Source organism: Ascaphus truei, chromosome 1 (genome assembly GCF_040206685.1).
Source record: "Ascaphus truei isolate aAscTru1 chromosome 1, aAscTru1.hap1, whole genome shotgun sequence".
Classification (NCBI taxonomy): Eukaryota; Metazoa; Chordata; class Amphibia; order Anura; family Ascaphidae; genus Ascaphus; species Ascaphus truei.
The window spans coordinates 215,276,429-215,290,591 of NC_134483.1; positions in this window are offsets into that span (position 1 = coordinate 215,276,429).

Genomic DNA, 14,163 nt, shown 5'->3' on the forward strand with positions numbered 1-14,163 from the left:
GTTTATATGGTAAATTTGCTCAGGTTTCCTCCTACCTGGCTGTCTTACCTTATAATTTACTTCTCCCACTCTTTCCAAGACCTCATATGGCCCATGCCATTTAGCAAGGAATTTACTCTCCACGGTGGGAACCAGAACTAGTACCCTATCACCTGGAGAAAAAATTCTGACCCTAGCACCCTTATTATATGTATTCCTCTGTGCTTCTTGAGCTTTCTCCATGTGTTCCCTCACTATGGGTAGGACTGCAGCAATGCGGTCCTGCATCTGGGCAACATGCTCTATTACACTTCTGTAAGGGGTAACCTCGTGTTCCCAAGTCTCTTTGGCTATATCCAGTAAGCCCCTTGGGTGTCGGCCATACAATAGTTCAAACGGGGAGAAGCCAGTGGATGATTGGGGAACTTCCCTAATGGCAAATAACAGGTACGGTAACAAACAATCCCAGTTTTTCCCATCTTTATCAACCGCCCGCCGTAACATGCTCTTTAAGGTTTTATTGAACCTTTCCACTAAACCATCTGTTTGTGGATGATAGACTGAGGTTCTGAGATGCTTGATTTTTAGGAGTTTACATAGCTCTTTCGTTACTTGGGACATAAATGGTGTTCCCTGGTCAGATAGAATCTCTTTAGGAATCCCGACCCGGGAAAACAGAACTACTAACTCTTTTGCTATGTTTTTAGCTGAGGTGCTACGTAGGGGAACTGCCTCCGGATATCGGGTGGCATAATCTAATATTACCAATATATGCTGATGTCCCCTAGCAGACTTTATTAGGGGTCCTACTAGATCCATAGCAATCCGGTCAAATGGTACCTCTATTATGGGAAGGGGTACCAATGGGCTGCGGTACGCCTTGAACGGGGCGGTGATCTGACATTCTGGGCATGAGGAACAATAATTCGTAATTTCTGCCAGAACCCCAGGCCAATAGAAGCTTCGGAGAACCTTTTCTTTTGTCTTTTCCACCCCTAGGTGTCCCCCCAATGGATGACTATGTGCGAGGTGTAATACTACGTTACGGAATGTCCGTGGTACCAACAATTGTTTAGTTGTAACTGATTTCCTTTTATCAACCCGATATACTAGGTCGTTCTCTACCTCGAAGTAGGGGTAAGCAAGTGACCTATCTGGTTGGCCAGGAGTACTATTCTGGTCCCGTATATTTCCCCTTGCTACCGCTAATGTGGGGTCCTCCCACTGGGCCTTCTTAAAACTCCCAGGACTGACCTCTATGTCAGCGAGGGTCTTATCCGGTTCTGGGGTGGTAAGTGTCTGCTCAACATCTTGATTTGGGGTATTCCCTACCAAAGTAGTGATGGGGAAGGGAATTTTACAGCACTCCTCCTTTTCCCCCTTCTTATTTGGGCCCTCGTCAACCTCCATTTCTGAAAAAGGGAAAGGATTTGTTTCTTCTAATACTTCATTATGGTCCGCTATTGAACTCTGGGCGCTATTCTGTGCGGGGGACCACATTTTTAGAAAATGGGGAAAGTCGGTCCCTATTAACACATCATGTGCCAGTTTGGGTACAATACCCACCTTGAAATCTAAAGAACCAAACTCTGTTTCAAAAAAAACATCAACAGTGGAATATTCATGATTATCCCCATGTATACAACAAATTGCCACTCTTTGTGAACTGTTTCCCTGTTTCTTCTTAATGGGCAAGAGGTATTCGGACACTAGTGTGACCATGCTCCCAGAGTCAAGAAGTGCCCGAACCCTCTTACCATTAACCTTTACAAATGCCCACAGATGGTTATTCAAGGGGTCCTCTGGGCTAGGGCCCATACATTGGGACAACAGCGAATAAGGTTCCACGCTGTTGCATTGCATGGGCTCATCATTTAGTGGGCAGATTTTTGCTGTGTGGCCCCTCTCATGATAATTTACACATTTAGGTACATAGTCTGTGTCCCACTTAGAGCCTTTTCCCGGCTCCCCATGTTGGCTATTGCCCTTAGTGTGCGAACCACTGTTGCTGGTGCTGCGTGAAGGTGGTCGCCGCTCTTCAGCGCCCCTTAACCCCGGTACCCTTTTACCGTCTCTGGAAGAGTCCTGGAACCTCGGGTAGTGGGGTTGCTCCACGACTGTGGGTTGCGGGTGCTCTTCTGCTGCATTGTACCTTTCTACGAGGGCCACAAGCTCATCCGCATTGTGGGGGTCACTCCGACTGACCCAACGGCGTAAGGCAGAGGGAAGTTTCCTCAAGAACTGGTCCATGACCAACCGTTCCACGATGTGGCTGGCTGAGTTGATCTCGGGTTGTAGCCACTTCCGGGCGAGGTGGATGAGGTCATACATCTGGCTTCGGGTGGCTTTATCCATCGTGAAGGACCATGCGTGAAACCTTTGGGCGCGAACAGCCGTGGTTACGCCGAGGCGGGCGAGGATCTCGAACTTCAATTTTGCATAGACGTTAGCTTCGGCTGGCTCTAGATCAAAGTAAGCCTTCTGGGGTTCGCCGCTTAGGAAGGGTGCGATTAGACCAGCCCACTCAGCTTCTGGCCATCCCTCTCTCTGTGCCGTGCGTTCAAACGTGAGAAGATAGGCTTCCACATCATCCGAGGGTCCCATCTTCTGAAGGTAGTGGCTTGCCCTGGTCATTTTCGGTACTGGGGCTGCCGCTGCCAGTGGAAGGTTACTGATAGTCCCCCTCAGGATCTCGAGTTCCTGCTGTAAGCCCTGAGCGAACCGCTGTTGCTCCTCTCTCAGCAAGCGGTTTGTCTCTTGCTGGTTTGCATTCGCGTTTTGCAGGGCTTCATTCGTCTGTTGCTGGTTTGCATTCGCCTGTTGCTGGTTGGCATTAGTTTCTTGCTGGGCTATTAACAGCTGTTGCTGGGTTTCATTCGCGTCTTTCTGGGCAGCGACATTGCGTACCAGCGCACCCACCACGTCTTCCATCTTGTTTGCAGAGGATGAAAAAACTTTTTTTTTTTTTTTTTCAAAGTTCTTCAACCCGCAGACCCCCTAGTGTTCTGCCCGCATTCTCCACCATATGTGACAAACGGCTTACTCCGGGGCTCCGTCGTTTGTCCGGGACTGTTTAGAACACGGTCTTTTAGGGTAGGTTAAATGATGAGGCGTCACGTACTGTTCCTTTAAACAGGCTATGCCTGGTTTATTCAGTCCCAGGCACTGAGTCTGCCACAGTGCATACAACAGAAAACAGATCAAAACAAAAGCTGCTCACCTGAGCGATAACTTAACTTAGATATCCCTGACTCAGGGTTGGAAGTGGCTTTTCCACTTCCAACATCAAAACACGGTACTTTTGCAGTCTTACACAAATGAACAGAAAGATTGAACCTGTTTGGGGAAGAGGCTTCTCCCCTCTGTAGTTCAGCAGCCTTCCAGCCTCCTGGCTCTTGTGGGGAGACCAGAGCAAACAGGAAATCAGTCTTTCATACCTGATTCCTAATTAGCATGACAGGTGACAGAAATCAGGCAGCAGACAAACTCTGGTCTGGATCTCTCATCCCTCAGTTCCAGCGCTTGCCAAACTGTGGGATGGAGTGTATGTATTATAAGGCTGCACTCCCAGGCCAAACAGGATAGAAACTGTCTAGTATCCTGGGAGCCCTATATACGGAATTTATTACCATCCCCTGGTTTCTGTCACAATATATATATATATATATATATATATATATATATATATATATATATATATATATACACACACAAGTTATATACACACCCATGATAAACCAATATACAGTACAAATAAATGTAGAAGGGTTATCAAAAGCACTGTCCTACAACCAAACTCTTCTCCATACATACACACTAAATTAAAATCAATTTCCTTTAATACTCATAACTGATCTCTCAATCTACTGTAAATCATCACTAAACCTCTGAAAAGCCATTTAAACAACTTACATTCCAATATAAATGATGCCTAAATATCTATGCACCATATACATTCTGCAAATTAATCAACCAAGTAAACAAAACTCAATTAGCAATCATTATTTACATCCCTAAACAATTCACACTAGATCCCGAACAATAAAACCATTAACAAATTCACGCCTAGAGCAGAACAATTAAGCCTTTGAAAAAATATATGTACCGACAAAAATACAACCTTTACAAACCAAGCCTACTGTATCCCTGACCTTCCTCAAACACACAATACAATACCAAGGAATACTGTACAGTACATCTATCTAATTTTAAAATACTTTAAACTCACAATAAAGCATACTGTTGCAGCATACACAAAATAATTTAAAACACATCCAATCCAGCTTTTAAAACAACATCATTTCTTACCCTGTACTGTACTGTATGTATATATCTCTCTAGACATACTGTATATACATACATACATACATACAGTGGCAAGAAATGATATACCACAAAAAAAAAAAATACACATGTTAAAAAACCTTTTGAAAAAATTAACAAGTTAAATAAAATAAATTTCTTTACTGTAGTTCACTTACCATTACTTGCCACCACCGATTCCCGTTGCGCAGCTTACTCACGAACCAATCCACGATCAGGAACCCATAAAATAATAAACCATTCAAAATAATAAACATTAAACTAAAAATCCAAATCAATCCACGGGTCTTCTACTTGTAATACATCTTCATCTGTATTCTTCTATCTCCTTCCGGGCGGGGCAGGGCGTGGTCTTCTTTCCATCATTGGCCACGCCCTTGTCTTTTTTCTTCTCCGGAGGTCCTTCCTCCGCGGCGTCTGGCTGCAAAATGAGACGACATAGGCTTTTAAAGGCCTATGACGTCACATTTTGCGTCATGGTTCCCACGGTCCTGATTGGACCGTGAAAACCATGTGTTTTGGCCGATAAAAAAAAATGATGACGTCACTTAAAGGGAATGAAAGCACAGCCAATCAGAATGGCTTTGCTTCAATTGCCTTTAAGATGACGTCATGAAAAGGCACATGGCTGCCCTCACATGGTATGGTAGCCAATCAGAGCGTGGGAACTTTATCCCTACTCTGATTGGCTCTGGTATACCATGTGTCAGGGGCTTGGGGGAGAAAGGATGTGACGTCAATAAGGATAAAGTTCCCACGCTCTGATTGGCTACCGTACCACGTGACAGGTTTTCATTGACGTCACATCCTTTCTCCCCCAAGCCCCTGACACATGGTATACCAGAGCCAATCAGAGTAGGGATAAAGTTCCCACGCTCTGATTGGCTCTAGTACCATGTGTGCACGGCCATGTGCCTTTTCATGACGTCATCTTAAAGGCAATTGAAGCAAAGCCATTCTGATTGGCTGTGCTTTCATTCCCTTTAAGTGACGTCATCATTTTCTTTTTTATCGGCCAAAACACATGGTTTTCACGGTCCAATCAGGACCGTGGGAACCATGACGCAAAATGTGACGTCATAGGCCTTTAAAAGCCTATGTCGTCTCATTTTGCAGCCAGATGCCGCGGAGGAAGGACCTCCGGAGAAGAAAAAAGACAAGGGCGTGGCCGATGATGGAAAGAAGACCACGCCCTGCCCCGCCCGGAAGGAGATAGAAGAAAGAAGAATACAGATGAAGATGTATTACAAGTAGAAGACCCGTGGATTGATTTGGATTTTTAGTTTAATGTTTATTATTTTGAATGGTTTATTATTTTATGGGTTCCTGATCGTGGATTGGTTCGTGAGTAAGCTGCGCAACGGGAATCGGTGGGGGCAAGTAATGGTAAGTGAACTACAGTAAAGAAATGTATTTTATTTAACTTGTTAATTTTTTCAAAAGGTTTTTTAACATGTGTATTTTTTTTTTTTGTGGTATATCATTTCTTGCCACTGTATGTATGTATGTATGTACAATATATACTGTATGTCTAGAGAGATATACTGTACAGTATACATTCAGGGTAAGAAATGATGATGTTTTAAAAGCTGGATTAGATGTGTTTTTAATTATTTTGTGAGTTTAAAGTATTTTAAAATTAGATAGATGTATTATTCCTTGGTATTGTATTGTGTGTTTGAGGAAGGTCAGGGATAGATAGCCTTGGTTGTAAAGGTTGTATTTTTGTCGGTACTTATATTTTTTCAAAGGCTTAATTGTTCTGCTCTAGTCATGAATCTGTTAATGGTTTCATTGTTCGTGATTGAGTGTGAAATGTTTAGGGATGTAAATAATGATTGCTAATTGATTTTTGTTTACGTTTGATTAATTTGCAGAATGTATACAGTATGGTGCATAGATTTTATGCATATTGGAATGTGAGTTTTTTCATTGGTTTGTGATCATATACAGTACAGTAGATTGTGAGATCAGTTAGGATTTTTAAAGGAAATTGATTTTAATGTAGTGTCTGTATGGAGAAGTGTTTGGTTGTAGGGCAGTATGCTTTTGATAACCCTTCTACATTTATTTGTACTGTATATTGGTTTATCATGGGTGTGTATATAACGTGTGTGTATACTGTATATATATATATATATATATATATATATATATATATATATATACTGTATATATCTCTCTCTCTCTCATTCTCTCTGTCTCTCTGTATATATATATACAGTATATATATATAGTTGCATGATGAAGCCACAGTACAAATTCATGGGTGAAGGGTGGGTATCGTGCCTGTGTGGCTTAACCCCTTAATTACCTTTGCGGTTATTATCCGATAAGGTGTTTAAGGGGTTAATTGATATTTGAATGTAATTGCAATGTATTGGCTTGGTTTTGGCTATGTTTTGTGTGGGCAAGAGAAGGAAGGCGCTGGCGTCGGACACTTCGCATTGATGAGGTCAGTAGTACTTTATTTATTTGTATATGCTAGTTAATGTTTTTAATAATGGGCAATTAATCTATTATCCATATCTGGATAATAGTTATTTTGCACATTATTGTACTGTAGGTGTTGGGGGGGAGGGTGTATGTATTGAATGTATAGGCCAGGTTTATTTTTTTTACATTCAGGGTTACTTCCGTGGTTTTGCGTGGGACCTCTGGAGACCACCCGCGGGGAATCCTCGGGTATCCTAAAGGGTATTAGGCTGGTGGTTCCACGGGTGACACATGCGGGGATGATGATGTGTGGTCCCACTTCTGTGGGGGCACCGCGGACCCGTAGTCTGCGGGCATGACGATGTGTGGTCCCACTTCTGTGGGGGCACCTCCGACCCGTAGGTGCGGGGATGATGATGTGTGGTCCCACTTCTGTAGGGGCACCGCGGACCCGTAGTGAGCACCCGTGAGTTCTCCAGACCCCTATGGGAACCACCCGAGGCCCCGCAGACACCTGTGGGTTTGACCCGGGGCTCCCAGACATCCTTGGGCCTACCGTGGGGACCCAATTGTGGCTCACGGTGACCCAAGGAGACCACCTGGGCGCCATGGTGCTGGCAGGATCCACCAGCAGGCCTCCAGAACCTGTGGAATGCTGCTGGTAAACTGTAGGTCTGTCCAGGTGCCCTGCCAGCCCACCGGGGACTAGCGTGGGGCTGCGTTATGGACCCTGAATGTAAAAGAATAAATCTTGTATTTATGGGGGGGGGGGTACAGGGGGTGGGTAATGTATTTAATAAATAGAATGCTGTTTATTGTGGGGCTGTGCATTGTTTTGATTGCGGGGACTGGGGGTGGAGGGTGGGGGTTCCCCAACGGTATGTGGGTAGGCCTCCCTTGTGGGTAGTTAGTGGGTGAGGGTTGAGGGTGGTTAGGCCTCACGGGGTGGGGGGTTAGAGTGGGAGGGTATGTACAGTAGGCGTCCCGAGTGGTGGGTGAGGGTGGGTTAACCCCTTCATGACTGTAGCGGTTAATAACCGCTATGGTGATTAAGGGGTTAGGGGACATTACTTTGAAAGTGTTAATTTTTTTCTCTGTTTTAATGTACAGCAGCGGAGGTTGCCATGGGTAGTGGGTAGTGTATTGAATGTATTCATTGGTTATTATGCCTTAACCCCTTCATTACCTTAGCGGCTATACGCTATGCTAATGAAGCATCATTTCTGAACTTTTAATAATATTGTGCAGGAGCAGGGGGACCCCTGAGATTAGATTTCTGTCTCAGGGAACCCCCTGCTCACTGTACAATATTATTAAAAATACAGAAATGCTGCTTCTTTACCATAGCGCATAGCCGCTAAGCTAAAGAATGATTCTTTAATGATGTGTGTGTTTTATTCACAGTGTAGATGTGCAGGGGGTCTCCAGAGCTGAAGCGCACAGGTTTCAGGTCTGGGGACCCCGTGCCCCCCGAGATACAGGCCCCTTTAGGGGGTGCCGGTATCCCTCTGCTCTGCTTGGTTTAACAGGCCGCGGTCACGTGATCGGGGCTTTTTTAACGCAGAGGGATACCGGCACCCCCTAAAGGGGCCTGTATCTCGGGGGGCAGGAGGTCCCCCGACTTGAAACCAGTGCGGTTCAGCTCCCGAGACCCCCTGCACATCTACACTATAAATAAAAATGTATTTCAAATGTATTTATTTGTATTTATTTATTTATTTATTTATTTATTGCGGGGATGCTGTGTGTGATTATTTTTTATTGTGTGTAGCGGCGGTGGGTGACGGGGTTTATAAATGTGAGTTTATAAATAAAATAAAGAATATTATTTCTAGGGGCCTTAGAACAGAAGTTCCCACGCCAATTGCGCGCTCATTGCTCTTTTGTTACAATGTTGCTGGTCTTGCGGGTTTGCAGTCTGGCAGCAAAAAGCAGTTTGTACTGTAGTACTGAGTGTGAGATAAAGTAACCAGTTCTTTTATTGCTGAAGTCGCCACCAAAAACTTTTATTTACAAATACAGTACAAAAAACGTGCAACACACAACAACATACAGTATCCTTTGTTTAAGTACAGCAGGTACTATAGGGTAAAACATGTACTGTACAGTACAGCACAATATTACAGTATGGTCTCACTGAAAGTCCTCCCCATTTTCCATCCATGGCCGATTCCTTGCATGGCGCAAAACGCCATTAATGCAGTCTCTAACGCCTCTCATTACAGGATCTGTAACAGGGTAATAGCGCTGCATTTCTTCCACAATCTTTTTCCTTAAATTAGAAGGAAGGGCCTTTTTATGGCGATTCCCATCGTAATTTACTTTGAACACCCACTCGCAGTACAATGTGTAGGGAACATGGTGTTTAAATATGATCAAGGCATTCTTGTGTGGTATACCAGCACTCCTCACCCTATACTTCTCCCTCAGCGCCGGTGGCAGATCGCACAGGGAGATGTCGGGCTCTGTTTGTATGCGAGCGGGTGTAGGAGGTCTTTTGGGAGCGGGTGTACTTGAGGCGATGGGCAATGGTAGGGTGTCTGGGAGGAAGCTTTCCTCCGGTAGTGGTCGCCGGGTTGTCTCCTGGCGGGGTCTTGACGGGGTTGTCATGTCCTCCTCAATAGCATAGTACACTGCATCTTCTGGTGGAGGGGGTGTGCTTGGTGATGGAAGGGGGTCGAAGGTACCATGCATCACATCCATGTCACCCCCCTGCTCCAGCGTCGGGGAAACAGGGGCATTAACACCGAGCAAATAATGTATGCCCGCTATGTCAGCCTCTATCTTGTCCATCCGTTGATCCATCCGTTGCTCCATATGTAGCATCCGTTGATCCAGCCGTTGCTCCATTTGTAGCATCCGTTGCTCCATACAGTATGTAGCACCGACTCCAGAAGCAGATCTAGCTTTGCCAGCACACTAGAATTCCCGGGGAGATCCACACTTAGCCCATTCAGGATCCGGTCTAACGAGCTGCTTGTGCATGGCATCTGGAGATCTGGGGGGATGGGTGCAACGGAGGATGAGATGGGTGTTCTCTGGAGAGAAGCGGCATCGATGGAGAGTGGAAGAGGTGACCTGGGGATGCCCGGTACAGGAGAAGCTGCAGCGTCGTCGAAGAGGGATGGAGAAGGTGACCGCTGGATTTCCGGGAGAGAAGAAGAGTCGTCCAAGAGCAAAGGAGACAGTGACCCGTGGATTTCAGAGGCAGCAGCATCTTCAGATGGAACCGGAGAAGATGGGGGTGGAGAAGCCGGGCTGAAGATTTCCGGGACAGCTACAGCAGAGTCGTCGAAGCTTATGGGAAGTGGTCTGCGGATTCGGTGAGTTGGCTGCCATTCGTCTTGCGTACCGAGCACAGTACCGTATTTCTTCTTCACATAATAAGGCTGACGTGTTTTAAAAGCCTTAGCCTTTGGGGTCAGCAGAAGGTTTTCTTTGTTGGCCTTAGCCTGTCGCTTTGCCTTTGGCTTGGAAACGGTAACTGCCTTTCTCTTTTTCAGTGTGGCAGGCACAGCAGAGGTGAGATGGTTCTTTCGTCCATAGAACCGGGGATGCTCCATGTAAGCGGGAGGCACAATGCAGTATCTGGACAATGGCTCAGATAAAGATCAGCAAGTGGTGGGCTATGCAACGTGTACAACTTTTATGCATGGCGGCCAGGTACAGGTGTTGAAAGTGGGTGGTCTGTAATGTGAGTCATTAACATATAAATACACCATCCATTTTGTGGTTTCACTGCACATTGAATACACATCGACTAAACATCGAATACACATTCTTGTGTTTGTATTTCTTTCTACAGTACTCGCAGCAATGCCTGTTAAGAAGATTTCAAAGGATCTCAGCATGAGAATGAAGGAGATGTACACGAGCGGAAAACGAATTGCAGATATCCAGCGCTGGTTAACTGCTTCTGGCCTCGTTGTGCCATCAAGCACCGTGTGCTATCATGCACAAGGAAAAAACAGAGACCGCAAAAAGGCACCAAAGATAACAAATGCGTAAGTATACTGTATTTATTAAACTTAACCAAAAAAAATATAGAAAACTGTAGTGTACATCTACAGTATACCGTATTTATATAGTATATTTATATTACAACAGTATATACTGTAGTGTACTGTATGTGTGGTCAATTTATATTTGTTGTGCAGCAGTATACACTTTTGGTATATTGCAATTCATCTTACAACGGAATATACAGTATATGATGTGTATTTATAATGATATAACAACAGTATACCGTATTTATATAGTATATTTATTATATTACAACAGTATATACTGTAGTGTACTGTATGTGTGGTCAATTTATATTTTTTGTGCAGCAGTATACACTTTTGGTATATTGCAATTCATCTTACAACGGAATATACAGTATATGATGTGTATTTATTATGATATAACAACAGTATACCGTATTTATATAGTATATTTATTATATTACAACAGTATATACTGTAGTGTATGTGTGGTCAATTTATATTTTTTGTGCAGCAGTATACACTTTTGGTATATTGCAATTCATCTTACAACGGAATATACAGTATATGATGTGTATTTATAATGATATAACAACAGTATACCGTATTTATATAGTATATTTATTATATTACAACAGTATATACTGTAGTGTACTGTATGTGTGGTCAATTTATATTTTTTGTGCAGCAGTATACACTTTTGGTATATTGCAATTCATCTTACAACGGAATATACAGTATATGATGTGTATTTATTATGATATAACAACAGTATACCGTATTTATATAGTATATTTATTATATTACAACAGTATATACTGTAGTGTATGTGTGGTCAATTTATATTTTTTGTGCAGCAGTATACACTTTTGGTATATTGCAATTCATCTTACAACGGAATATACAGTATATGATGTGTATTTATTATGATATAACAACAGTATATTTATATAGTATATTTATATTACAACAGTACTGTATACTGTATATTTTGTCTATTTATATTTATAGTACAGCAGTATACATTTTTTGTATATTTATATTTAATGTATATTACAACATTACATGTACAGTATACAGTATACATTTTATATTGCTGCATATTAATAACACAATATAATTTCTTTGCATTGTAGGGAGACTACTCTTCTGGTGGACAGAATAAGTGAGGAGAATGATGAGAGGAGCGCATTAAAGGTTAAAAACACTCTTCAGGAAAACCACAATCTGACTGTATCCGAGAGCAGCATAAAGAAGATGAGACGCAGAATTGGATGGAAATATGGACGTGTGAGGTTAGTACTGGACAGTACAGGAGGTACTGTAAAGTAAAAGTGTTGTTTTGCAAACTGTACTGCGCTGTGACGCTAACATTTTTTATTCATTGTCATTACAGAGCGTACCCCATGATACGGGACGCAAACAAAATCAAAAGAGTGATCCAGGCCCAGGCATGGATCGACAGCAGTGAGACTTTCCAGGATTGCATCTTCACTGATGAGTCTACTGTGTCGCTGGAGAGATTTGCAAGATTTGCGTTCCACAAAAAAGGCCGCATAACTTTGAAGCCGCGGCTAAAACACCCTGTGAAGCTGCATGTGTGGGGTGCCATCTCTAGGCGTGGACCGGGATGCATTGTCGTCTTTGAAGGTACAATTTCTCAAATATAATGCCGCCTAATGCACTGTACTTGACTAGTGTTGCCTTACCGTATGCACTGTACTGTACTACATGTATTGAGCACTTTTCTTTTCTTGCTATAGGAATCATGAATAAAGATTTCTTCCAAGACAACATTGTGCCCGTGATAGTGCGATACATCAGACGTGACTTTCCCAATTTGCATCGCTTTTACCAGGACAATGATCCCAAGCACACCGCGTCGACGGCGCATATCCTTGAGCGCGGCATCAACTGGGTGAAGACGCCAGAGGAGTAAGTGCAGTAGACCGTGTCCCATTTATGTTCCCCGCTGTTTTTACTGTGTACTGTATCTCTTAAACTTTCTTTCCAATCTTTCTTTCCAATCACAGATCGCCAGACTTCAATCCGATCGAAATGGTCTGGCATCAGCTGAAGGACCACATCCGTAAAGTGGCGAAACCCTCCAAGAAGGACGAGTTGTATAAAGCCATAATGAGTTTTTGGAACGATGTACTCACCGTGGAACGATGCAATAAATATATAGACCATATTGCCACTGTGTTGCCCATTGTCATCGCGCGCAATGGGCAAGCATCAGGAAAGTAGTACAGTGCTGTAGTATTGTACAGTAAGTACAGTATGATACAGGTAAGTATGGCACAGATTTTTTCTTTCCCAATAGTCAGAGTATACAGTAGTTCCAGTATACAGTACAGTAGACTAGTTTGACAGTACTACAGTAACTGCCTACTAACTGCTCCGTTTTTTTCTTTCCAGAGAAAGCTGCACCAGCCACCTACTGTACAGTAGTTCTACCATAATACAGTACGCACATACAGTACAGTACAGTAACTGAACAAAGTTTTTGTTTTCTTGTCGTTCCAGGAAAAAGGGTGCCCAAGGGGGAGGGGGGGCCTTGTGTTCGTCAAATCTGCTTGTGCAGTCAAATGTACAGTATATAAACAGCAGTAATGATGTACACAAAACCTCTCCTCTCTCAATGAACTACTGTACCGCAGACACAATGAGGATACTGTTACAGTATGAAGGGAAAAAGAACAGGATGGGTTATTTAACATTACAGTATACTGTGCAATATTTATACTGTATATTTATATATACTGTATTTTTATTCTAAAGGTATTCGAGAATGTACTGTACTGTATGAGGACCTGGTGACTTTCAACCCTCTCAGACCCACAGAACGGATTATTTCACATTACTGTATATTTATCCTGTATATTTTCAGTAATTTAGAAGCAGTGGCTGTTCCGAACAGAACAGTTACTGTAAGCAAACGGATGCACATCAGATTTACATTTCAAATTCGAGAGGGGATTTTTCCAAAGCAGGCAGGCCTCCCTCTAAGGAAGGTGGATGGTGGGATGATACAGTACTCTGGCTGGCCTCCTGCTGAATCTTGTTACCGTAGCCAGCCCAGGGCCAGATTAACAAAACAATGGTTTGGATTGGATTAGCCAGACGATTGATGCTTGGCCAGGGAGGGATTAAAAACTCTAAGGGAGGGGGTGGGTGGTGTAGCTGTAGGATTGTACTGTGTCAGTATTTCCAACGGCAGGTCACCCTAATAATTGCATGAATAAACTCCCAAAGACAAGGCCCAAATATAGTACAGTATACTGTATACTGCATATACAGTACAGAGCTGTATACTGTATTATAAATAAATAATCATACAGTACTGTACAGTATGTATTATTGTGTGTTGATGTTTTGAATTGCTGTTAACTTGAAATGTTTCACCATGGTATTGTACTGTATTTGTAAATAAAAG